The following is a 24,740-nucleotide window of genomic DNA, read 5'->3' as shown; positions in this document are numbered from 1 at the left end:
CTAATCCCACTACAAAAATTCATTTCTACTCACAGAGTATACCTGAAAAGTCACCAAAAAATAATTATGTGACTTCACTATTCTGGAAATAATTGTAACAAGGCTCCAGAAAAACTCTCTCTTTCTTGTTGGTAAGACAGCAGGGTTCATATAAATCCTGAGGGGTTTGGCCCCTCATAAGAAAAATCAAAAAAGTAATACTATGGGAAGAAAAACAGTCTCAAATTTAAAGGAATTAAAGTACACAGACTAAAAACAGTGGGTAGGTAAAAATCCCCCTCTTTTCTCTCAATCTCAACAACTCACAAGACAGCAGAGTGACACAGGAAACAGCGGGAAAGGACCCATGTCTTTCCTTTCACTTAAACACCAGGATACAGTATAAACGTCAATTCCATTTAAAGTTTACAGAAAAAAATTAAAACAGCTCAGAGAATGAATCAGAAGTGACATTTTATTCATAAATCAAAGTCACCTTAGAAATTTCACATCATTGCTTCACACTCAAACACTCTAAGCTCAATGTAAGAATCTTACTTTATTAGGTCATTTTTAAATTCGCCAGAGCTAAATAAAAGGAAGCTTGACTTTGTCCATGAGCTTCCGAGTTGTGTGGAGAATAATTTTCCTTGAAATCCACAGGCACTGGATTGCATCCTAATTGCATCATTTGTTCTTTGTTTTAAGGGTCTTGCGGACAATTGTAAGGAGAAGGGAGTTGTGCTTAAAAACACTCAGTCAAATCACTAACTGGACGCACTGGGAGAAAACTGCACCCTGAGTCTGTGGTCCAAACACCCCAAATCAGTACAGAATTTGGTTTTCACCACGTGCAGCCTTCACCAATGTGAAATTGCATTTAAGAATCTAAGGGCCAGTCAACTCTGAAATTTAAAAAAAAGTTAAGGCCTCAATAGAAAGGCAGCAACAAACCTTTAATGTAGCAACACCTCCAAAATACTCCTAAGTACTCTCCTCAAATACATTTCTAGTTGGTGAAGTCGGTCGTACAAATCTATACCTCCACCCTGTTAAGGCAATCATTTATAAGAGAAAGAATTAAGTCCCTGAATCCACCTAAGCCCTGAGATCATTACTGTGTTTCCCTGAAAATAAGACCTAGATGGACCATCAGCTCTAATGTGTCTTTTGGAGGAAAAATTAATATAAGACCAGGTCTTATATATTATATTATATTATACCCAGTATTTATTACATTATATATTACATTATATTATATTACACCCGGTATTTTATTTTATATTATATTATATTATACTATAAAGACCCGGTCTTATTTTACTATAAGACCTCGTCTTATATTAATTTTTGCTCCAAAAGATGCATTAGAGCTGATTGTCCAGCCAGGTCTTATTTTCAGGGACACACAGTAGTTCATGCTCATATTGGCACAAAAAGCTCTATCCAATCCTCCTACGCTAATGAGCTTACAAAATGGTATGAAAAACTCACTGGGGATTGGCTAATGTAAAAATGCTGGCAATGACCTTGGTACACATTTTAAACATTTTTAATCTGTTTAAGTTATAGGTCAAAGGTGGGGGGGGGAACGTTGGCATTACTCATAATAAGAGAAGAGCACTTTATTCTCTTTAAAGAGCTTTCATTTCATCCTCACAGTCCCAAGCAGAGCTTGGTGCCCATCCTCCAGATCACAGAATTTTAAGGCTGGCACAGGGACTAACATCCCACCCACTACATTCCGCTAGAATAGAAGCAAGGGGTCTGATCTGCTTGTTCCCTACTGCACTCTGAGGCTCTAGAATAGCACCTGCCACATCACCACCGTGTCTACTACCACGTCTACTGCGCCACCCAAGTCCAATCCATTTTCCAGAGCAGGGACATGACCGGGCCAAGCCATAACGCTGGCCACCTGCGCCCCACATTCCCGCTTCCTCACTCAGGGTGGGTTCTGCCCCCTACCAGGCTGACACAGAGGCTATAAAAGGCTTTCCCAAACTCTCCCAAAACTCAGAACTCACACTGGCATCTGATCTTTTTATGTTTTCAAGAATTTTAACCTATATCCTTTTCCTCCCTTAAACAGGTATTTCGTTCCTTCTTATACATGATTCTTCACTTTAGTTCACAATCCTTATTGCCTAATTCTCAACAAATGACCATGCCTATGGAGGACAAAAGGTGAATGGGAGTCAGTGCTCTCAAGGGACTTGCAAGCCAATGACAATTAAGAAAGACAGCATCAGGAAGGAGCTGTGAAGCACCAATTATCGGAGAAGGGACTGACATGAGCTGACAAAACATGAACATGTATGTGTTCAGGAGAAAGCAAGTGGTCTGGTCTGACAGGAAGTATGGTGCAGGAAAGAGGCGGCTTAGTGGTAAACTGGTCGCAAAGTGTGCGAAGAACTGCAATAAGGGCAAGAAGCTGGAATTTAATTCTTCAGGCAGTTTCCTATGCCCTCCTGATACCTCTCTCTCTTTTCTACTTGTTCCACTTCCTCCCTGCAAAAAAGAAAAAAAAAAGAAAAAGAAAAAGCACCCCAAAGCTTTGGAGTATTCACTCTGTATCTTCATTACGTTCTTTTATTTGGAAAAGTTCTCAGTGACATTATTATGATGGACAATTTCCGGCTCCAGGGCATCAACTGGAGCTCTACACCCACCCACTCGGTCAATTCTTTATCTTTTGGCAATTAAGGATCCCTCTGACAATCCAATGAAAATCTGAACCTTCTCCGCCAGAAAAAAATGTATTTACACAAAACATTCAGGAACCCCAGATGAAGAACTTTTGCCCTTGCAATAATGATGGTAGAACAAGCTTTCCCCCCAAAACAAGAGACTTAGTCCCTGTTTCTAATGCTAACCCCCGTTCACATAAGTAAAATACTTTTTCTCCTGAATGACAGTAACTACCTTTAGTGAATAAATAAAATGAGAGAACTTCTGAGATCTATAATCCTTACCCATTAGTAACAATAAGTTTCCATTTATTGGGCCCTACTGTGTGACAGGCCCTTGCAAAGCAGTTGATGTGCAGAGTATAACGCAAAAGTCCTCTATGGAGAGTAACAGTTATATCCCGGCTTTACACGTGAGGAAACCGAAGCTCAGAGGAGTCAACTGACCTGACTGAAGGCTAGCCGGCTGGAACAATGGCAGAGCTGGGTTTGAAACTCTGGCACTTTTGACTTCCAAAGCCCATCTATACTACTTTCCAGCAGAAGAGACCTTGTCACCATATTGATTACTGGGAGAGATCAAAAGATACTGCTGTCTCCTAGTGAGTAAACAGTCCAGTCCAAGAGTCCAGTCCAGAACTACACGCCCTCTAGGTGTCCAATAAATAAATACCTGAGACTAAGGGCAAAAAGAACCTTATACAGTCGTGTATGGCATAAGGGCAATTTGGTCAACAACAAACCAAATTGTGGTCCCACATGATTATAATGGAGCTGAGAAAAGTCCTATCACCTAGTGACGTCACAGCCCATGACATCAAAGGTTTTGCCATGGATGAAGAGTTTGCAAACATCCACAAGGCTGTGGCTGAGACGGCAAACCGCTTTAACCCGGTGTGGATGAGGACGACATGGAGACACCCCAGAGGGTCCTGAGGGACTGACGACTGAGGAGCTGTCGGAACTGGGACAGCGACACACAGCCGAAGAGGAAGCGAGAGGAGAGGAAACTGCAGAAGAAAAAGGAGAACCCCCAAGAAAATTCAGTGAAGGGTTTATTAGAAGCTCCCTAAAAAGTCTGAAAACATGGACCCCAACAACGAAAGGTTTTCATTAATAGAGAGGAGCGATCACGTGCATTACCTGTTGCATTATCTGCTTACCCGCAAATCTACCATTAAAAACAAACCAAGCAAACCACCCCGGGCATATTTCTCAAAAGAGCAGACACCTCCTCAAGAAGAGCCTCAGGCAGGTCCTTCCAGAAGAGGTCCTTCCAGAAGGTCTTCCAGAAGAAGGCATTGTGGTCACAGGAGGTGACAGCTCCATGCTGTTCCTGCCCCGGAGACCTTCCCGTGGGGCAAGCTGTGGCCTGGCCCTGTGTAGGTCTGGGGTAAAGCATGTGTTTATGTTTAGTTTTTAACAAAAAAAGTTTAAAAAGAAAAAATTTAAAACATTAAAAAAAATCTTATAGAAAAAGGATATACGTAAAGTATTTTTGTGCATCTGTACAATGTGTTTGTTTTAAGCTAAATATTATTTACAAGAGTCAAAAGGTTTAAAAAATTAAAATGTTTATAAAGTAAAAGGGTTACAGTAAACTTTTTGTTATTTTTTAATTTATTTGGAAGAAAAATTTATTATTGAAGGAATAATTTATTATTGAATTTATGATTGAAGGAAAATGTTTTATAGATTTAGTGCAGCCCAAGTGTAGTGTTTATAAAGTCTACACTCGTGCACGGCAACGTCTGAGGCCTTGAGAATCACGCCCCACTCACTCACTCACTGACTCAGCCAGAGCAACTTCCAGTTCTGCAAGCTCCACTCGTGGTGCCCTATACAGGCGTAGCATTTTTCACCTTTCATACTGCATTTTTACTGCACCTTTTCTATGTTTAGATACACAAACACTTATTGTGTTACAACTGCCTTCAGTATTGAGTACAGGAACCCGCTGTGCAGGCTTGTAGCCCAGGAGCAACTGGCTCACCATACAACTCTGTGTTTCCCCGAAAATAAGACCTGGCCGAACAATCAGCTCTAATGTGTCTTTTGGAGCAAAAATTAATATAATAATATAGTAAAATAAGACCGGGTCTTATGATATAATAATACTATAATATAATATAATATATAATATAATAATATAATATAAGCCTGAGGTAGGCTACACCCCTAGGTGTACTGCCCTCTTATGAGGTTCACACAACGACAAAATCACCCGACGCATTTCCCAGAACATATCCTCGTCATTAAGTGACGCATGACTGTACTCTTAGGGGTTGGGGGGAGGTCTCAATAGTCTTTCAGCGATCCATATGAATACATGTGTCACAGCTTGGGCGTCAGTCACTGTCATGTTTCTCATCAGACCTCTCCAGCTTGGCCATGCCCTAAGCACCTAATATGTTACACCTTCGCATGCAAGGGTTTGCAACATATCAGTGAGGTAATAAGATAAAGCAACAGGGAAATGCCAATAAAACATAAAGTCTAGACAATCTCCCCCCTCTCCCTTGTACATACATCCTCCAAGACTAGAAGATACTACATGATAGTTGTACCCTTCTGAGCACTTAATGTGTATCACCGAAAGCCGATTTAGGGCCTGGACCAAGTCCTTTTCTTTTTCTTTAAAGATTTTTTTTTTTTATTTTTTACTGGGGAACAGTGTGTACTTCCAGGACTTTTTCCAAGCTAAGTTGTTGTCCTTTCAATCGTAGTTATGGAGGACGCAGCTCAGCTCCCAGTCCAGTTGCCGTTGTTAGTTGCAGGGGGTGCAGCCCACCATCCCTTGGGGGAGCAGAGGAGTTGAACCGGCAACCTTGTGGTTGAGAGCCCACGGGCCCATGTGGAAATCGAACCGGCAGCCTTTGGCATTAGGGGCATGGAGCTCCAACTGCCTGAGCCACCGGGCCGGCCCCCTTTCCATTTTAATATGACCACTGCTCAGCTACTTGGACCTAGAAAGGCAGTAATCATGATTTCAAATATAAAGACATTTTTGCTATTATCACAAGGAGAAAATTTTTTTCCTTTTTTTCCCCCTTTTCATTGTGCCTATATGAGAACATGGATATTAGCTGAACCTACTATGGCAATCATTTCACAATATATGTAAAATAAACAAACAAAAAACATTTTAACTAAACTAAGAGAAACTAGATGAAGGCTTAAGAGCCAAGCTTCCAAAAAAACTTGCACACTCCTCCCTTAAATGTTCAACAGCAGGGTTCCTTGCACCAAGGACTCCTCCTCACAAGTGTCAGGAAAAACAAAATGCAGCACCCAATCTAAAACAGTGAAGCAAAAGGGAGACAAAATGAGGCCATGGGTCTCAGTGTTACTCTAAACCCGTGGTTCTCATCTTTTTTGGGTCATGGATCCCTTTGGGAATTAAATGAAAGCTACAGATCCTCTCTCTACAGAAAACAAACAGAACCACAATTCTGCTCAGACTTTTGACAGCCTCATGGACAATCCCTCAATCCCCATCCCAACCCCTTAAGGGTCCACAGACGCTCAAGTTCATAACCTTTGCTGAGAATCTGCATTTCCAGCCGTGTCTAACTAAAGGCAACCCAAACTCACCAACCATTTTGGTTTGTAGAAGTCATAACGACATTAAGGGAACTAAAGATAGAGCCAATGGCCTTAGTACGTGCACGGTCTCAGCGCCCACCCCCAAGGCCCCTTCTCCCCTTGCTACATGATTCATGTTATTAAGCCACAGTAACAAACTGGGGGGTAAGGAGGTTCTAGCTCCCCCAACTCGAAGGTAAGAAATTCAAAAGTCGTGGTCATACCTGATAGTATTAAGTATCCACCTACAGTCGTACACATTCTAGATAATCAATCATTGCTGACTGGTTTACTAAAGAACAGATTGAAAACAAGCTACACATTCTCTCTTACGGTAAAATGAGATATAAATTCACGTCACACTGGAAAAGATAATGCTACATAACTAGCAGATTTTAAAATATTTACCTAAGTTGGACCTCTAGGAGCTTGGGTAAGAATAAGGTACAAGAATAAGCCTGTAAAAAATGTGATTTCTCATCTCTGAAGTCCTGATTTCTCTCTCAATGGCAGGGTCTTGGCCATCTATGGCACATATGCTGGTTTACAGCCAGCAAACTACAGCCACCTTCCCTAAGAGCAGGAGGGAAACTGCCCATGGAGCCTGTGAGGGTGTGAGCAGGAATCTTGCTTCTTGTGGAACTATTTATTCAAGAAACATTTCCTGAACATCAGTGGTGTCTAGATTCCTGGGTTACATGCTTACAGATACAATGACGACAAGCACAGCCCTTGCCTTCAAGAAGCTTAAGATGTAGCTGGAGAAAGAGAAAAGAACACAGGCAATTCAAACACAGAGTAAGAAGTACAACGTCAGGGGTAAACTCAGGAGGCAAAGTCAGACAAGGGGCTGACCACTGAGGGCCAGGGAAAGCTTTTGGAGAAATAAAATCTAAGCCAGATCTAAAAATTTAAAAGGAATTAGTTAAGCGTTTTTCCTTTTTTGTGTCTTTTTAGGGGTTCTTGGTTTTGTTTTGGTTCGGTTTGGTCTGGGGTAGGAGGTGGAAGGAGAATATGCCAGAAAAAGGAAACAATACAAAATGGCCCAGAAGCAAGAATGTCTGGGAGACCTACAGTCATCCAACATGGCTGGAAGAGAGAAGAAGGAGGGAAGTGGAGAGAGACAGGCAGAGGTCCGGGAGGGCCCTTACACAATCCAAATTTATGTCCGCCACCCCCACTTGGTGAAGTCACAGCGCCTGAATGCTCTTGCTCTTCCTGGCTTTTTTTCTTTTCAACTTATTTTGGAATAATTTTATATTTACAGAAAAGAGGCAAATATTACAAGAGAGTTCCCATATGCCCTTTGCCCAGCTTTCCCTAATGTTAACATGACCATGGTATACGTGTCAAAACAAAGAAATTATCTTTGGTACAAAAAAGTAAACTACAGACTTTATTTGGATTTAACCAGTTTTTCCATTCATTCTCTCTTCTGTTCCAGGAGCCAATCCAAGATCCCACATTCCACTTAATTCAAAGACTTTTAAAATTTTTCTTCCTTTACTTCTGAGCACTAGTTTTATCACTCGCCGTCACTCTCCAGCTAAGCTGCCCCATCTGCCAACATCACCAGCTTACTCAGAAGGTAAATACAGGATTTCAGAACAGAATGGAAGTGACCAAAACAGATGATTTGGAGTTGGAAGAACTATTAGGGATTCAAGGATATTTAACAAAAAAATTAAATCAGTGACATCTTTACATGGCAAAGATGTATGCGCATGCGCGCACACTATTTACAAAAAGGAACTCGGCCTAAGGTGCTGCTTCTACTATGGACGAGAAAAGAAATTTAAGCAGACCCATTTCTGCTTCTTCTGTCTTGCCAGCAAGAAATAAATCCCCTTTACTCACTCTTCAAATACCCCAACCACCCCAAGAAAGAATCAAGCCAAAAACACCCAACACGTCCTCAAAACAAAACGCTGGCAAATCACCTGGGATATGGAGAAGGAAAAAAGGATGATTCATCTTCTTTCCTAGATTTTCACTAAGGATTCTAGTCATTAAGACAAAATTCCATTATGTCACAACAATCTTTACAGAGGCACTTGGCCAATATTAGTCATACTTCTCTTACATTTCTGCATTCTAAGCCTCCATCTCCTAAAATTCCCAAACCTACAACACCTTGATTGATGCCAATTTCTAGAATAAAGGATGAAGCCTGTGTAGGAATCACTGCAATATCAATGAAAACTCGCAATTTTCTTCTACCATTAAAAGACAATTGTGAACAATGGTCATCCTTGAGAGGTAGAATTTAAGGAATATTCTAACTTTCCTTAAACATTTCATCCAGTCAGGGCCATTGATTAAACATTCATCAAGTACAAAAAGAGAACGGTGCTATGCCAGAGTTAGGAGAAAGAGGAAAAAGAAAAGAGAAAAATCTCTCTCTCATGGAGCATAAAGTCTACATCCACACTCTCCAATTCTTCGGCCAATCAAAATTAAACAAAATTTAAATCGATTTCTCAGTCCCACTAGCTACATTTCAAGTAGAAACATGTGGCCAGTGGCTGCTGTAAGGGACAGTGCAGAAAAGGTTCCAGTAGACAGGGTTGATCTACAAAGAAGCCCTGGTGCCAATTCTGACCTCAGAAGTAGAGAGGCAGGATCTGGGAAGACAAGCATTTGAAATGTGTATTAAAGTGAGCATTCCAGGCTGGCTGAGGACAGTCAACTCATGCCACTTCTTGTGGAACTATTCATGATTCCTTTCAGCATCATGTAATACCAAAATTTCCAGGGCCATTCCCCCAAAACCAAAACCATAACACTTCAAGGAGACATTACAGAAATGCATTGAGCAATAGGCTTTGATTGAAATTTGCTAAGATAAGCTTACATGAAAATACCCTCAAATGAACAAACAGGATTATAAAGTCCAATTAGGACCTCACTAAGAAGGAGGAAGGGAAAACGGAACTGGAATTAACTGTTAGATCATTCTGGAAATCTTTAACAGGTAAGCTAAACTAGGGATCAAGGGGACAAACCAAAGAATGCATTGTGTTCATCCAAATACCTTTCAGTGGGAGAAACATTTCCCAATAATCAAGGTCAATACATGAAATCACAGGTGATTAACCCCACGGGGAGGGGGAGAGTACTTTGTAAGAAGTGGGGAAAGGGTTTACTCTTCTTTTTCCTGAACCCATATATATTACCAAACATGTGCTACCTCAGTTTCCTCATCTGTAAAATGGGTACAAAGATAGTACCTATTTCTGAGATCTGGTATATGATTCTTTAATACATATAAAGTGCATAAAACTGTGCCTGGCATATTAAAAAGACTAAGGAAGTATTGGCTATTATTATTGCACGAGTTTCTGAGGACCTCATTTCACCTAGTAAAGAGTAAAAGGATTTCCCTAGGATAAGCTCACAGGGGAAGAGCGATGTTGTATTGACTGCCATATTGCGGGCGGGTGTGAAAAGTGCAATCCATTCTAAGCTGAGCGAGGTTTAAGTCACACCTTCCAACCATGTCCTACTTGTGGGCTATAAAACCCAAAGCCATGAGGAACAGCTGCCAGAACTTCCGTAAGCTTCAGGATTATATCTGTAACCCTGATATCAGGACTCAGGATATTGGGGTTCAATTTTTTCCAAAAATCTGCCTTGTCTGCCCAGCTAGACTATTCTAGCCTTCATTTAGGCATAATTAGACACCCATGACAAGCCAGGCACCTTTCTAGGCAAAGTGGAAAACAGAAAACAACAAATCCCTAGCTTCAAGAAGTAGAAGATAACTATTCCACTTCTAGGAATTTCTCCTACAGGTATAACCTCACATGTGCAAAATGATATATATTCAAGTTTGCCTTATAGCACTGATTGCAAAAGCAAAGAACTGGAAACAAATTAAATGCCCATCAACAGGAGACTGGCTAATTACGGTCTATCTGTACAATGGAATACCACCAGGCTGCAAGAGAACGAGGAAGCTTCCTTTGTGCTACCCCAGAACAATGGCCCAAAACATTCCATGAAAAAAAGGAAGACACAGAACAGCAATTGTAGTATGCTACTATTCATGTAAAGGGTAGGGAGGCCATACATATTTATATTTGCTTGTTTGTATGTACACAAAGCATCTCTGGAAGGAAAAAAATTTCTCTGGTAAAACACTGACGTCTCTGAAGAGAACTAGGTGGCTGGGGAACAGTATGGGTGTTTTGGGACTACTGATTCAGAGCCATCAGAACAGAATCACTACACAAAAACAAGCGATATGCATAACATCCCCAGCAAAGTGCTAATGGAACACAGCTAAGGACGAGCCCAGGAAGGTCTGAGGATACTCGAGGGGACGTTGAAGGTGAGTAGGAAACTGACCAATCCAAGAAGGGCTGGAAAGGGCACTCTCTTTCCAGCGTCATCAAAAACAGGCAAAAAGAAAAAGAACACAGCGTGTTCTAGAGACTGAGACGTATGAGGCTGGGAAGGTAGGATGGACCCGGCTGTAAAGGATTCTACAAGCCACACTAACGACCTTTACCTCGCAGGCAGCGGCAAAGCACTGAGGGTTATTCAGCAAGGGAGTGCAACAGTCAGGTTTTTGTGTTTAATGACTCAAGTGACTTGCAGAGAAGAAACGAGAGGGAAGGATGGCGAATCGAGCACAATACCTTACGTCTTGGAGTGGCATGTAGCATGGACTGGCACCCAATGAGTACCTAACTTCCCATTTGAGAAGAACAACCCCTATCAGTTGAGCACTTATATTCCAAGTACTTTTTTTTTTTAATTTATTGGGGTGACAATTGTTAGTAAAATTACATAGATTTCAGGTGCACAATTCTGTATTACATCATCTATAAATCCCATTGTGTGTTCACCACCCGGAGTCAGTTCTCCTTCCATCACCATATATTTGATCTCCAAGCACTTTTCATTCAGTACCTCAGTTTCTCACATCAACCCTGTGAGGTACACATTAGCATCTTTATTTTATACATGAGAAAACTAAGGCTCAGACAAGTCACATAGCTTGTTTAAGGCGACAGAATAAATGCACAGGAATCTATGCCTGTCTGTCTAAACACCTGTCCATATATTACTGGTGCTGGCCTGTGGCAATGTTTTCCCCAGTCTGTGTAAAAATGAGAATTAGAAACATTTATCTACACATGTCCATGTTAGGTTGCCAACTTCCTTGGCAACCTCATATTGGATCCTGTATTTTTAATAATATAATGGTGAGAAGAGTTTTCTCTCTTTTTTTCTAACGTTCTCCCGGCAAAAGTAAAAATTGGTAAATTTGTATTTGTTTTCCCACCAGCATATTCTCCAACTGGTATACAAAAGCCGAGCCACTGCGCTAATAATGACATTTACAAAGCATTTCCCATGATCCAGGCATTGTTACAAGCTTTTAAAATACTCTCCATTTTAATCTGTCTAGTGACCCTCTGAGTAGACACTACTGTATTCCCCTTTTTATGGAGGAGGAGCCTGAGGCCCCAAAGTTTAAGTGTCATGTCTGAGGGTGCACAGCTGGCAAGAGGTGGGGCTGGGACTCAAACCAAGGCCACATGTCATGACGAGAGAAAGAGTAACTGAAGCCTCAGTCCCAAGCACTGTGAAAACCAAACAGATCCTAACAATTGTTATTTGGCCTATGACCTGTGACATTTAAATGTGTGAGGCTCTTACTGACCAGACCCTAAAAATGACTGCTACCTAGAGGCAAGTTACAAGTCAACAGATTAATGGCACGTGCTGCTCTACTAATTCAGAATTCCGTCCTGCTGCCTCTGTAGCACTCTAAAACACTGGCATACCTAACAGTTTAATCAACCAAATTATTTTCTCTTTCATTCTCCCAGAAAACTGAAAGGCTTTCCAACTTTAGTTTCCACATTCACTCTTGGCATTTAGTTCTCAAAAAAAAAATCTGGAATTACAACACAAAAGCCTTGTGGCAGGCAGAGTAGGTATTTAGGCCTATTTTATAGACGAGAATTCAAATAAAAATAAATGACTTCTCCAAGGTCACAAAGTTGGAGAGACACCAAATGAAAACTAACAGCAGAAAGGGCTCTTTACATGGCTTGAGGAATCCCAAGAACCTAAAGACTGAAAGACTGCAGAGACTTCATTTTATTCCCTTGTTTCTCTCAAAAATTCATACCTTTAATTCAACAAATACTGCGCTCCTATTGATAAGTTCTAGGATAAATAGGCTCACAGAATACTTGGGGGAACAAAACAGGAAAAAACCGTGGAGCTTCCAAAGCTATTCTACAATCTCTTCCCGATACCTGAATGTAAACCCCCTCACACTGCACTTGAACATCAAGACTGCCCGCACTCTCCCTCAAGAAAGAAATGACCAGTAAATAAACAGGTATGTGTGTGTGTTAAATGACAATAAAAACGAGGTACATGTTTAAATCTCCAAATTATTTCTTATTGAAGATAAAACATGAACTCGGACGACTTTCTTAAAAGATTCTTGCTCATAATAAGATGAATCTATCTTTCTAGTGAATGCATTCTTGAGTTGAAATGTTCAGCCACAGTTACTTCTTTAAGATAAGATCAAGAAGAAAATCAGGCCACTGGCCTTCTAAATTTTTTCCTTTCTCATACAGAAACAGGGTGTTCCTTGTTACCTGTAAGGGAAGAATCGCTTTTGTTTTATAAATGGCATATAAACTCTGAGAGGAGGCGGCATATTTTGTATAAATGTCAGTCTCACCAGTGTAGACACCCAAACATTGCGTGAATGGGGAGGACAAAGGAAAAATACAACTTGTCTCCCTATATCTCTATCCTCTGGAGCTACAAAGAACTAATTTGTTTCCTCTTCTGCCTAATAGCCCTTAATTATTTAAATATAATTAATTAAATCTTATTTGTTTAAAGCTTTTTGGCTCATAAAAGGGAAGATATAACTAATTTCATGGCCATTCCTGATTTTTACTAAGAAAAGAAAAAAGTTATATGCTAATGGCTCCTTTCTCTTAAAACACGTATGGGGTGGGGGTTGGGGGTCCTTTCTGAAAAAGAGAACTGGGGGGTTTAGCTTCAGCTATCAGCCCTAAAGTAGACTTCAGTTCTCCTCAGTTCTGTACAGTGTAAAGCAGCATACCAGAGAAGGCGACAGAAAGCAGGGGCTCAGGACACAGGCTCTGAAGCAGGCTGCCTCAGTGTGGGGACAGAGCCAGGAGTGCAGTTTCCAGGCTCTCGGCCTCACGTGGAAAGGTGCTGGCTCGGGTAGTAAATGGCCATCGACTGTGATTGGATGGCCGTCAGCTGTGGTTAGTTGGCCGTCAGCTGTAACCAGTGAGCCGTTGGCCACTAATATAACTGCCGTGGCTACCCTAGCAGAGAATGGGGGCTAGCAAGAAGATGGTGGCTGAGCCTGCAAGCGCGGATTGCAGTTAGGACGGCGGGTTGCGGACAGTGTGGCTCCTGCTTCCTGTGTCTCCAACCCAGCTGCCAGTGAGAATATGGTGATGTGACTCCCCTATCTATGGCTCCGTGGGTGTTCCTTTTCGGCCTCACCATGTCCTGCGTTCTTATGTGGGGAGCGGGAGCAGAGACCCCGCCTGACACCCTGTATGACACTCAGGTACCTACTAGCCGTGTGGCTTCGGGCGAGCCCCTCTGGAAGCTCTAGTTCGCCCACTAGAAAATGTAATACCACCTACCTCAGACAGTCACTGTGAGGGATGTCCTGGTGCACAATAAGCATATTATTATTATTGACTGGTTAATATTGTGAACTATTAATTCGATTATTGTTCCAAGAAAGGGTGACTGCCTCAACTTCAAAGGTACTAGAGTCCAACAGATCTCACTATTACTAATTTTTCCCCTCCCTTCCTCCGCCTGCCCCCCCACTCCGGTTCCAGCCGGTGTTTCTCAGTCTAGCTGTGTAGGACCCAGCTCCCTGGCCCATGCTGGTGTTATGAGCCTTGAGCTCCCCCGGCTGAGGCAGTCGGTCACCGGTTGTCCATCACAGCAGCTCCCGGCAGCTCTCGCCGGCTGCCGGCCACTCACACTGGCCGCCGGCCACTCACAGCAGCACGTGCTGGCTGCCAACTATTACTAGTTTCTTGCTTTTCAGCTCAATTTTTCCTTCAGATGTTTATATAAAACAAACAAACAATACAACCACACTGCAAAAAAAGTTGTTTATCCTTTTTTTTTCTGAATCAAAAATAGTAAAATCATTGCAGAAAACTTGGGAAAATTCAAAGAAAAGAATTTCAATCGCTCAAAATTCAACAGCAATGGAAGGAGAACTGACTCTGGGTGGTGAACACACAATGGGATTTATAGCTGATGTAATACAGAATTGTACACCTGAAATCTATGTAATTTTACTAACAATTGTCACCCCAATAAATAAAAAAAAAAATTCAACAGCACATAGATCAATACTAACAGCACTTTGGCATATTTCTTCCACTTTTTCCTGTACTATTTTAAAATAACTGAAATCTTACTGTTTATAGTTCTATATCCTGCTTTTTTTCTCACACTTAATTTTATTTTGTGTACACCTCATGTCAAGAATTCTCCAAAACATCCTATTTTAATGACTCCATACTTTTCCATAAAGTAACCATTCCCTAAGGCTAAAACACTTAGATTGTTTTATCTTTTTATACACATCACTATAGTTAACAGCTTTATATCCAATCTTCATCCTCATCTCTATTTCTTGGTCCACATAGATTCCTGTAAGCAGTTCGAAGATTGTACATCTCTTAAAACATTGCCAAACTGATTTCCAGAAAGTTCACAGTTTGCCTATCGTGATGCCACCAGTAGTGACCACTATTTCCTTTTAATTCCCAGCAAACAGACCAAAAAAGTATGAAATTACAGCACAGATAGGGAAAGTCTATTATCAAAAGAATGTTTTTCGACACTTGTGGTAATTTGTACCAGATTATCTCATTCTTTATCAGATATGTGTGTGACCTTGAACAAACTTGGAAAAGTTATAGATATAATCTTACACATTCACATTCGTATGTTAAAGTCATGACTTAAGCGCCTTCCATATAAAGACTCTCAAATAATTTCCAACTTATTAAGAATTGTGTGAAAAATTACGCTCTGTCATATGCAAGAGGAGTTTGTACATGTAGAAAATTCAGAAACGTACAATTAAGACTTATCCACCTTTCCACATGTACCTTGTTTAAAAAAAAAGTAAATGAAAAGAAAAAAATGTTAAAAGGGGATCTGTACACAAGAAAATATATGTATTCCGTGTATACACGCACACAACATCAAATCACGACTACTTTAGCTAACGCGGCCATTTTTAAGCCTTTCTGGCTGTTGACTAATTCTGGGCATATGCCAACAGTCGAGACCCACTCTTACAGCAGTCAGGGGCCCTTTCCCCTTTTGCCTCATTTATCAAAGGTTTTATCTGCATTCTTCAACTGACTGACCAATTAGAGGAAGAAATTCCTTATAGGCCAGCAGCATTAAAAAACAGTATTCAATGATTTCAGGCCATTAAAAATGGTATCACAAAAGTGGCATCCACCAACCTTCCACCTACAAATTCAATAAACATATTTGAAAAATGAAGACCTAGCGCTACTTGTATCGCCATTCATTTAGGTTCCTTATTCCCAGTTAAACAATTCCCTTGCAGTGAAAGCCACTCTAGCTGAAGATGCAGATTTCAAGAATCTAATAATCTTGTATTAATGCAGTGCTGACTTTCATTTGTATACAATCAATTTGTTACTGAACAAAGAATCCTTTTTAATTGCCCATGGCAATTAAGGGTAATCATTTTCCTTTGTCTTATTCCTAAGCAGTACAGGCTGTCACAGATGAAGCCGCGGTTTTGACCTTTCTTTTAAATGGAGATGGGGTGAAGTACCACGCAACAACATTTTTTAAAAAATTTATTATACTTCAGGAGGCTATTAGCTGAAGCTGGCCAACATCACCCCAATATTATTTAATAACTTTCTGATTTGCAGTTTTAAAAAAAAGGATTATAGTGAGCATCACACAAACAAGTTAAGGGGCAAAGAGTATTTTTATCTAGACATTTCTAGTTGCCTAGTTTTCTCAGAAGAAGAAAATCTCTCAGGAGCTACTCAGGTACTTTTTCTATTTGTCAAAGAAAATACAGATTTAGGAGTCATTCCATGACCAAACATTTCTATCTTCTTTCTGTTAGACAAGTTTAATTATATACAATTTTGTTATAACTGGGTTTGAATCCAGATCAGCAATAAATTGTTCAACTTTTTCAACATGTTGGCTAGAATTACCAGCTGGTATACAGACGTAGATTCTTTTTTCAAAATACGATGATATGAAACCTACCGTGTGCTCAGTCTCTAAATAAGAAAATCTTTAAGACTATTAATATAGAACTGCCTTCCAAGGAGCCAGAAATTAATTAGAAGTCTATTCAACATTTACTTCCCTCACCCCACCCTATAATATATATATAGTTAATATAATGTTAATAACTGACAATAAATTCCTCAAGGGGATGAGTTATAGCTTCTTCTTATTTTCCAGAGAGGTGAGGCAAGGCAGCCTGATAAAATAAACACAAATTTTGGAATCAGACAGACATGGATTCATAACACAGCCCTACCACCTATTAGCTGTATAACCCTGGTAAAGACACTTATGATGTATGTTTATATGTGTGTGTGACGATTAAATGTTGATCAGGAGGGCATGTCCTCTAAGAGTTTAAAGCCTAAAAATGGCCATGATAACTGGTGCACACATCTCCTCCCCATCAAAAAAAAAAAAAAAAAAAAAAGGCTCTGGCACCTGTTTGGGTTCAATCAGTATTAAGCAGTGGGGCCTACAATATACAAGGTATTTTGCTAGGTGTGATGGGAAATAAAAGATTATGAGAGGGTCCCTTTCCTCAAGGAGTTTACTATCTAGAAAGAGAAGACAACTGAATATTATTAGCTATAAACTAAGGCAGAAGGGAAACCAACTAGTATAATCCCTTCATTTTTCAAATGAAGAAACTGCAGCCCAAAGAAGTGAAAGTGATTCGGCAGAAGTCACACACCAGTAAGCAGCAGAGCCAGGGCTGGGACACTGGTTTCTTCCTTATTATCAATTCAACATTCTTTACACTACAGGAAGCGGCCTCTCAATTGTTCAAATTTCATTAGTAAGTGCAAATATTACTATAGTGACCAGCAAGAGGACATTTTCCAAGTAAGAATGCAGAGACACTAGGAGAGCAAAAATGACACGAAATACCTGTAGATGCATAATGCAACAGTCACAACTCTTGGAAATTTCATAAAATGAAAATGTTCATTTCAGTAAAGGAAGATGAAGGAGATCAGCAAGTCTGGCTATTTTCAACTAAAGTATTACTTTCCTGTGATGATGCTTCATGGCTGAAAGTACCTGGTTCTCTGCTAGTATGTCAATTTAATGGTATTTCTTAATATCAGAGAAGCAAATAAATGAAAATCAGACTGGCAGATGCCAAAAGTTATTTTCAAGAATTCTTCATAGATGAAGCCTGATAAAGCACTGTATCAAAGTCAAATAGAAATAAACTTTCGGCAAGATGAACATGAATGGTTTGCATTTCTTAATAACAGCAATTCAAGTGCTATTCAGACTGTTGCTACTTGAGAACCTAGGTTAACAATGACTAGAGCTTGAAAAATTCCATATTGTTTTGAAAAGAGATATATGGTTTTAGTTATTTAGTTAATACAATCTGGATGCCCTTTTTCCCCAAATTATAAACTAATTTCCATGTGAATGACTGAAAGAGAGGCAATGTTTATTTTACATTTCAAAAAGTATACAACAAAGATAATCCAGTACATTTTACTGCATTCCCCAGGGAAAGGGCCCCCTGGGTTACAGGATATTATTTGGGGAGGGGGAGAGTGTATAGAGTAGCACCAGGAGCCCAGTCCCAACACTAACTTGGTATGTGACCCAGGACAACAAGAATCTACCATCAGAGCTGGACAACACACTACACTTCAGAATACAAATGTGAAGCCCAGAGAGGTAGAGATCTGTCCAACGTTCCAAGGAATTGGGGCAAGGCCTAGAGCAGAAGGTCTCCCTCCTGTATGTCCAGTACTCTTTCAGCTATGACAGGAAGCCTGTCACCACTCCCCATCTGTAAACGCGAAGGCCTGACGAGGCACTGATGTTCAAACTGGGCTGCTCCAAAGCCAAGTGATGGATTTTTGCTAGTCACCTTCCTCCCCCTTTGAGCAGAGAATCTCCAAACTGATCTATTTCATATAGTGTGAACAATTTAAACAACTGGACTAGATGATCCATAAAATGTCCCACTGACTGGGTAAATTAAGACACCGTTTAGACCTTCAGGTGGAGAACGACAATAGTTACAGCAAATCACAGGAAGGCCCTGCAAGAGGCTTAACACCTCTCCAAACCCCACAGCAGACAGAAAAGGGAAGGCAGAGGAGACCAGCGACTTGGAAAGCCACTCTCACCTTTTCAATCTCCGACTGTGTTGACCTGATATTTCCCCAACACGTACAGGCTGACCAAACACATTCAAGTATGAGGCTGTGGTTTACAGTCACCTGTGCAACCTCACTCCTCCCGGACTGTCCTCTGCCGAAAGCCACCATCAGGCTCATGGGTCTGCACATGGACAACACCTTCCACGTGTCTGGTCTGAAGAGGAATGACTATTTTTTTATTTCTTATTGTCGTAAATGGACCATGCTAAGAAAAAAGGGGAGATGGGTAAGGGAAGGGGAACATAGCCAAAAAGGAAGGCTAAAAAAAAAAAGAGATGAGAGGAACTTTGATCAGGCCAGTATTACAAAGATTTTCTAAGGCAGGGCAAGAGCCTTTGAAGACATGTCATTAGGTTGAAAATAGTCACCTACCACTATCGCAGGCTCGACACCCAGCCCCCAGCTGGCACATTAACTGGTCCAGAAGGCCAAGGCTACCCACCACAGATTTCGGTAGCACCCAATTCCATCATGAAAGCAAATGTTGATGCTGAGGTTAGAGCCTCTGCTACCATCAGAGAAATCTGACAGTCTGGAACATCAGTTATCAGTTTAGGAAGAAAAATCAGCTCTTTGTTCATCTATCTCCTCTCTTCCTATTATATAAACTCAGGCTTTGGGCTTGCAGAAACTTTCTGTGCTGCCAGTGATGTTAAAACTCTGGAACACAATTTAAGCGGTATTGCATACACAGTTGTTTTTATTCTTAATTAGCTGCCACTTCCACATTAAGAATAAAAGAAACAAAACAACTATTTATACCAACACGGGAAACATAAACTGTAAAATCAATTCAGAAAACCATGATTCACAAAATTCAGAAATGAACAGAAACCAGTGGAAATGAACCAAAATTCTTTAAGTCAATCATGGTGAAGACACACGCCATAGATAATTAAAATTACCAGCCTCTACTTGTCAGAAAATTTAAAGTCCTGAGAAGTTAGAAGCTGAAAGAGCCAGATGGATCTAGTACCCAGTTCGCCTCACTGTCTCACATACAGATGCCCTGACATGTGATGAGTCAATGGTCCAATTCTGTGGATAACAGTGAACGTTTTTTATTTTTTATTTCAAATGTGTTCACACAGAACTATTTCTGAATAAGTCCTGAAGTAAACAAAGTCTGATCGTAGTTCAGTTAAGAAATAAAGTCCTTCCAGTAAATGCTCCTTCACAGCTGGATGGCTGCTTTAATATGCAATTGCCCTAGGCCACAGGGGAAAAAAGTCAGGCTTGTGATTTACTTAAGAAATAAAATAAATAAACTCAGAACATGCAAAAGGTTCCCTCTCCTAAGTTAAGGAAGGAAAATGCTTGGAAGGCTTTTCTGTAAAAACTACCTCTTCCTCTGAATGAATTTCCTAAACCCCACCCCTAACATAAGATCACTGAAGGAAACAGCTCAAGGAAAGGTAGCTAAGACACATTTCCCAGGTAATCAGACCAAAAACCCAATCCAATCGGCCAGTTCCTGGCACTCCTTTCTCACCCTATCAAATCAGGTCCCTCAAAAGGCTTGGGGAGTGTCAGGGCCCACTCACATACCTCTTGTGCACCACTGAGCCCCTTCCCCCCACCCCAATCCAGTGTGGCTCTGCCCAGAGGCGTTCAGCTCCTGTGGCTGGGAGCGCCTGCGATACCAGAGGGCAGAAATCTGAGTGACACTTGGCACTCTCTCTTTCAACAAACAACCGCAAAGCGCTTTCCAAATCCAGGCCTCCACTATTTGGAAGACCAGGAAGCCGGAGCCTTCCCGGGGCAGAGGTGGAAGAGAAGCAAGCCCAGCATCCCCCCACCCTCCAAAGGTCACACTGCAAACCAGGGGCCGTCAGGCAAGGCAGGACTCTTCTGCAGACCCCCAGCAGTCAACACCACCTATGTCTATAACCCCTGGTGGGACTGGGGAGAACTAGCGAACTGGCATTTCCCCAGCCAGGAGTGGGGTAAAAAATAAAAAGGAGCACACTCCTAAGTTCTCCCACGGGGTGCTGGCTTGGAGGTGGAAGGGGCGAGAGGGTCCAACTTTCTCTTTACAATCGCTCCGAGAAGAGGGCAGGGAAAGGGAGAGAGAAGCAAGACCTGTGAGCAGCTGCACTCTCCTTTTCCCAAGGACACAAAGCAGCAAAGCCCAGGGAACTGAAGACGCTGGAGAGCAAAACGGGAGTGGGAAAGAAAACAGGGCAATGGAAAGAGATCTACCCCCACCACTAACCTTGATAGAAGGGGCAGGAAGAAGGAGAATGGGGGGGGGGGTACACTCCCAGACTCCAGAGAGCAGTAACCAATCAAGCAGCCCCCACTTAATATTTACCCAGATCTCACAGGATCCCTCAGGATAAAACCCTCAGGGTCAGGCACAGAGGGAACCTGCGGTCTAAATCAGAGCCCAAGGAACCGAGGCCCAACCGAGCCCCTTTCCCTCCAAAGCTGAGGACGGAGACTAGAGGAAGGCAAACCTGAAGAGGAGGAACATTCAGCGGGGAATGGGGAGGTCAAGGGAGGGGAGCTGGGAGAACCAAGTCTGATAGGAACTAAATGGGATGGAAAGGAGCCTGGTAAGATACAAGGGGAAAGAAAGATGAGGGAGGAAAAAAGTCAACGAGGAACAGAATTGGGAGAGGGGTTTCAAAACAGAGGGAGAATCCACCCAAGAACTCAGGAGGCTCCAAGAGGGGACTTGGAGCTGGGGAGGCAGACGGTGACAGGTAGGACCGGGTGAGAAAACGACTCTACTATTGGGCAGAATTGGGGAGAGGACTAAAAAAGGAGGCACAAAAATGAGGGAGGGCAAAGAGGGGAGGACAAACCCAAGAAGGGACAGAGTGGAGATTGATAGCTGGATCGAAATGGTGGGGGAGACAAGGTCAGGCGGGAAGCTTAGACCTCAGAGGCAGCAGAAGTGGAGGCGGTTACAAGATGACCAAGGTTGAAAAGGACCCCTCCTAGAGAGGACAGCGGTAGGAAAGTTAAAATGGGTACAAAAAACTAGGTGAGCAAGTGGACAGCTCCAAAAGGGGCAGAGCTGGGAGAAAGACGTTAGATAGAGAAGACGGGGCAGAAATGAACAAATGAAAAGAGCAGGTGCAAAAAGGATTTGGGACAGGGCTGTGAGACGCAGAACGGGAAGGGGGAGGTGAGTCAGAGAGAAGTTATGGCTGATTTAATGAGGTAAAGGGGCAAGAGTAAGAAGGGCCAAAATGGAGAGGAGAGGACTTGGAGCAAAGAGGAGGATGGAAGCATGTCTTACGCGAAGAACTGAAAGGGAGACAGGTCAAAGAAACGGGGAGCAAATGAATGGAACAGCTCAAGAGTGCCAATGAGGAGGTGGGGAGAGAAAACCTCAAGGAGAACACTGGGGCAGACTGAGGCTGCGGAGAAGCTGGGTTAGGCAGAGACGGTCGAGCCGTAAATGGCAGAAATGACAGAGCAGCCCGGTCAGAGACAGGGACGACACTGCTTAGTGGAAGGCAGAGTCTGAAAGCCAGCAGGTTAGGGGTCACAGCAAGAGCGGAGATTGGCCAAAGGGCAGAGCCAGGAAGCAAAAAGGTCTGAAAGAGAGGCAAGGATCTGCATGACCAAGGGGAGCAAGAACTGAGAAGGGAAGGAGACAGCTGGTGCATCGGAGTCTGAGAAGGAGCGGGAGACAGAACCAGAAGCATGGAAGGCTCAGAGAGACCAGGGGCATCCCTGGGGTGCTGCAGCAGGTGCTATGAGTGGGCAGTAAGGCCCAAGAGGGAGGTGAAATTAAGTCCAAGAAGAAGACCTGGGGCAGCAGTGCCTAGAACAAGAGTCTCAGAAGGGCCTCCATGGAGGTGGAACCACAGGTCCTAGAAGGACAGCTCCTGGGGAGGCAAGAGATTCTGAGAGGAAGGGTTAAGAGCAGACAGGTCAAAGAAGGGGACAGGTCCGCAGGGTGGTGGGAGCGGAATCGAGGGGAGGCGAGGGGTCACGAATCTCAAAGTGGGGGTCGAGAATTAAGAGATGCAGAAAGGCCACTGAGGAGGTGGGTCCCCTGAGCACTGCAGAGTCCAGGAGGAGTGAAGGTGGAAGCGGGTGCGTAGAATTGGAAACAGAGTGGCTGAAGTGGGGGGGCGAGGCAGACACCGAGATCCCAGTGGGTCGGAGGGTGGGGGGCAGACGCAGGGACAGCAAGGCTGCGGTGGGCAGGGGCACGTCCGAAGGGCAACCGGGCCCCTCGGGCCGGGCCGCAGCGCAAAGCTGCGGAGCCGGCGGGACCCGGGGACTGGGGGGCCGCTCCCTCCCCTCCCCCTCCAGCTCCTCCATTGTTCGCGGGCTCCGGGCCCCGCCGTCCCCGCCTCCCCCTGGACCCCGCAGCGGGGCGGCGCCCAGCCTCGGAGCCGGGGCCCGCGAGCTCGCGCACTCACCAGTTAGGCGCCCTCAACGCGGCCCCGGCCTCCGAGATCCCGGCAGCGGGGACGGCGGCCCCGGCGCCATGTTCTGCTGCTCCTCCTCCAGCGGCGGCAGAGGCGGCGGCAGCGGCTCCGGCGGCGGGGGGCCGGGCAGACCCTCCCTCGCGGGCTCTCTCCTCCGCCTCCTCCACCTCCTTCTGCCGCGCCGCGGTTCTCCCCCGGGGCGGGGGGCGGGGGGGGGAAGGGGCAGGGGCGGGAACCAGGGGAGGGCGGACCAGCCTCGCTCGTTTGCTCGCTCCCTCCCTCTTTAGCAATGGCGGCAGCGGTGGCGGCGGCGGGCGGCGGCGGCGGCGGCGCCTCCTTCCTGCGGCCGCCGCTCCCGCGCGCTCCCCCTTGTTACTGCGCGTGCGTCGCGCGGGGACCGTTGCAGAAGGATAACGGCCCCTGGGCGCGCGCCGCGAGAAGACAGCCGGCGCAGGGTAGGGTGAGAAGTAAGAGAGCGCGTGCGCGCCCGAAGGGCTCACTGCCACCGCCGCGGCCTGGGGCTGGGAACCGCCGCGGAGGGCGCAATGCGCGTGCGCCCCAAGAAAATGCCGCTACTGCAGTGGCTGCGGCGCGAGACAGCGCGAGGAGACCCGCGACCGGGCAGAGGGAGTGGGGCGGGGGGGCAAGTGCGCGTGCGCGGGGGCTGCTGCCAGCCGCCGGCGACTGGCACGAGGTGGAGGGAGTGGCCCGCGGGAGGCGCGCGCACCCATGCGCGCGCCAGAAGCAGCCGATCCCCTCACGCTGGCTCGGAGAAAGTCGGAGGGGAGAGGCATGGCCCGGCTTTGGGGGCGGGAGAGGGGGCGTAGGGCGCGATCTCGCTCGCGCGGGACCTGAGCAGCCAATGAGAGCCAAGGGTAGGTGGGTTTGCCGCGCTAGCCGCAGCCCCCGGGATAACGGAGGAGGAGAGAGGGAGAGACGTAACGTGGGGAGGTGAGGAGGGGCTGAGTAGCTGGTGGCGCACCCAGCGAGGAAGATGATTGGGGAGCACTCGGAGGCGTGACCCGCCTCAACCCAATCAGCCTCGCAATTAGTCGTTTCCCGAGGAAGGGGAGGGGCTGGAGAGCGCGTGCTCTTTCTCCTTGCAGTGTCGGAAATCTGCAGGCAACGCGCGCTTTAATACAACTTGTTCTGGATTCTGTGACCACCTGATACCGAGAAGAGGGGCGAGGGCCGGGTCCCGACTGCGCCCTGGCCTCCAAGTTAGCATCGTGCAAATGACTGCAAATCAAATGTCAGTTTGGGCGCCTGGAGGGGAAATAGTAGTGATGGGAAGTTACTGAGGAGCGGTTCCTCTGGGACCCCTCCGGAAGTACAGATCGTGGAAGATGAGGGTTCCGGGCGCCTAGACAGTATTTATGGAATGCATGAAGAAACGCTATGTATGGTTCATATTGCATTTTGCGTTTCTTTCTCCAGTCTCGTCATCTATAAAATGGAATAATAATCTTACCTCCCTCATAGGGTTGCTGTGAGAATTAAATGAGTTACATTTGTAAAGCGTGAAAATCATCCCTTGTTCTATAAAAGATAATAAAATTACATGCCCTCAA

General features: G+C 44.1%; 1 protein-coding gene across 1 annotated transcript in view; it reads right to left on the bottom strand.

Annotated features, from left to right (window-relative positions):
- The window catches only part of ARHGAP35 (Rho GTPase activating protein 35), a 120,102-nt gene extending 96,752 nt beyond the window's left edge, over positions 1 to 23,350 (bottom strand). The window contains exon 1 of the mRNA XM_033129666.1: positions 23,161 to 23,350. The gene's annotated coding sequence lies outside the window, so the exon portion shown is untranslated. The remainder of the gene's footprint in view (positions 1 to 23,160) is intronic.
- Between the last annotated feature and the right edge of the window lie 1,390 nt (positions 23,351 to 24,740).

The sequence above is a fragment of the Rhinolophus ferrumequinum genome, chromosome 15 (assembly GCF_004115265.2).
Source record: "Rhinolophus ferrumequinum isolate MPI-CBG mRhiFer1 chromosome 15, mRhiFer1_v1.p, whole genome shotgun sequence".
Classification (NCBI taxonomy): Eukaryota; Metazoa; Chordata; class Mammalia; order Chiroptera; family Rhinolophidae; genus Rhinolophus; species Rhinolophus ferrumequinum.
Note: the sequence above shows the minus strand (reverse complement) of the source record. Positions and strands in the feature narration are given on the sequence as shown.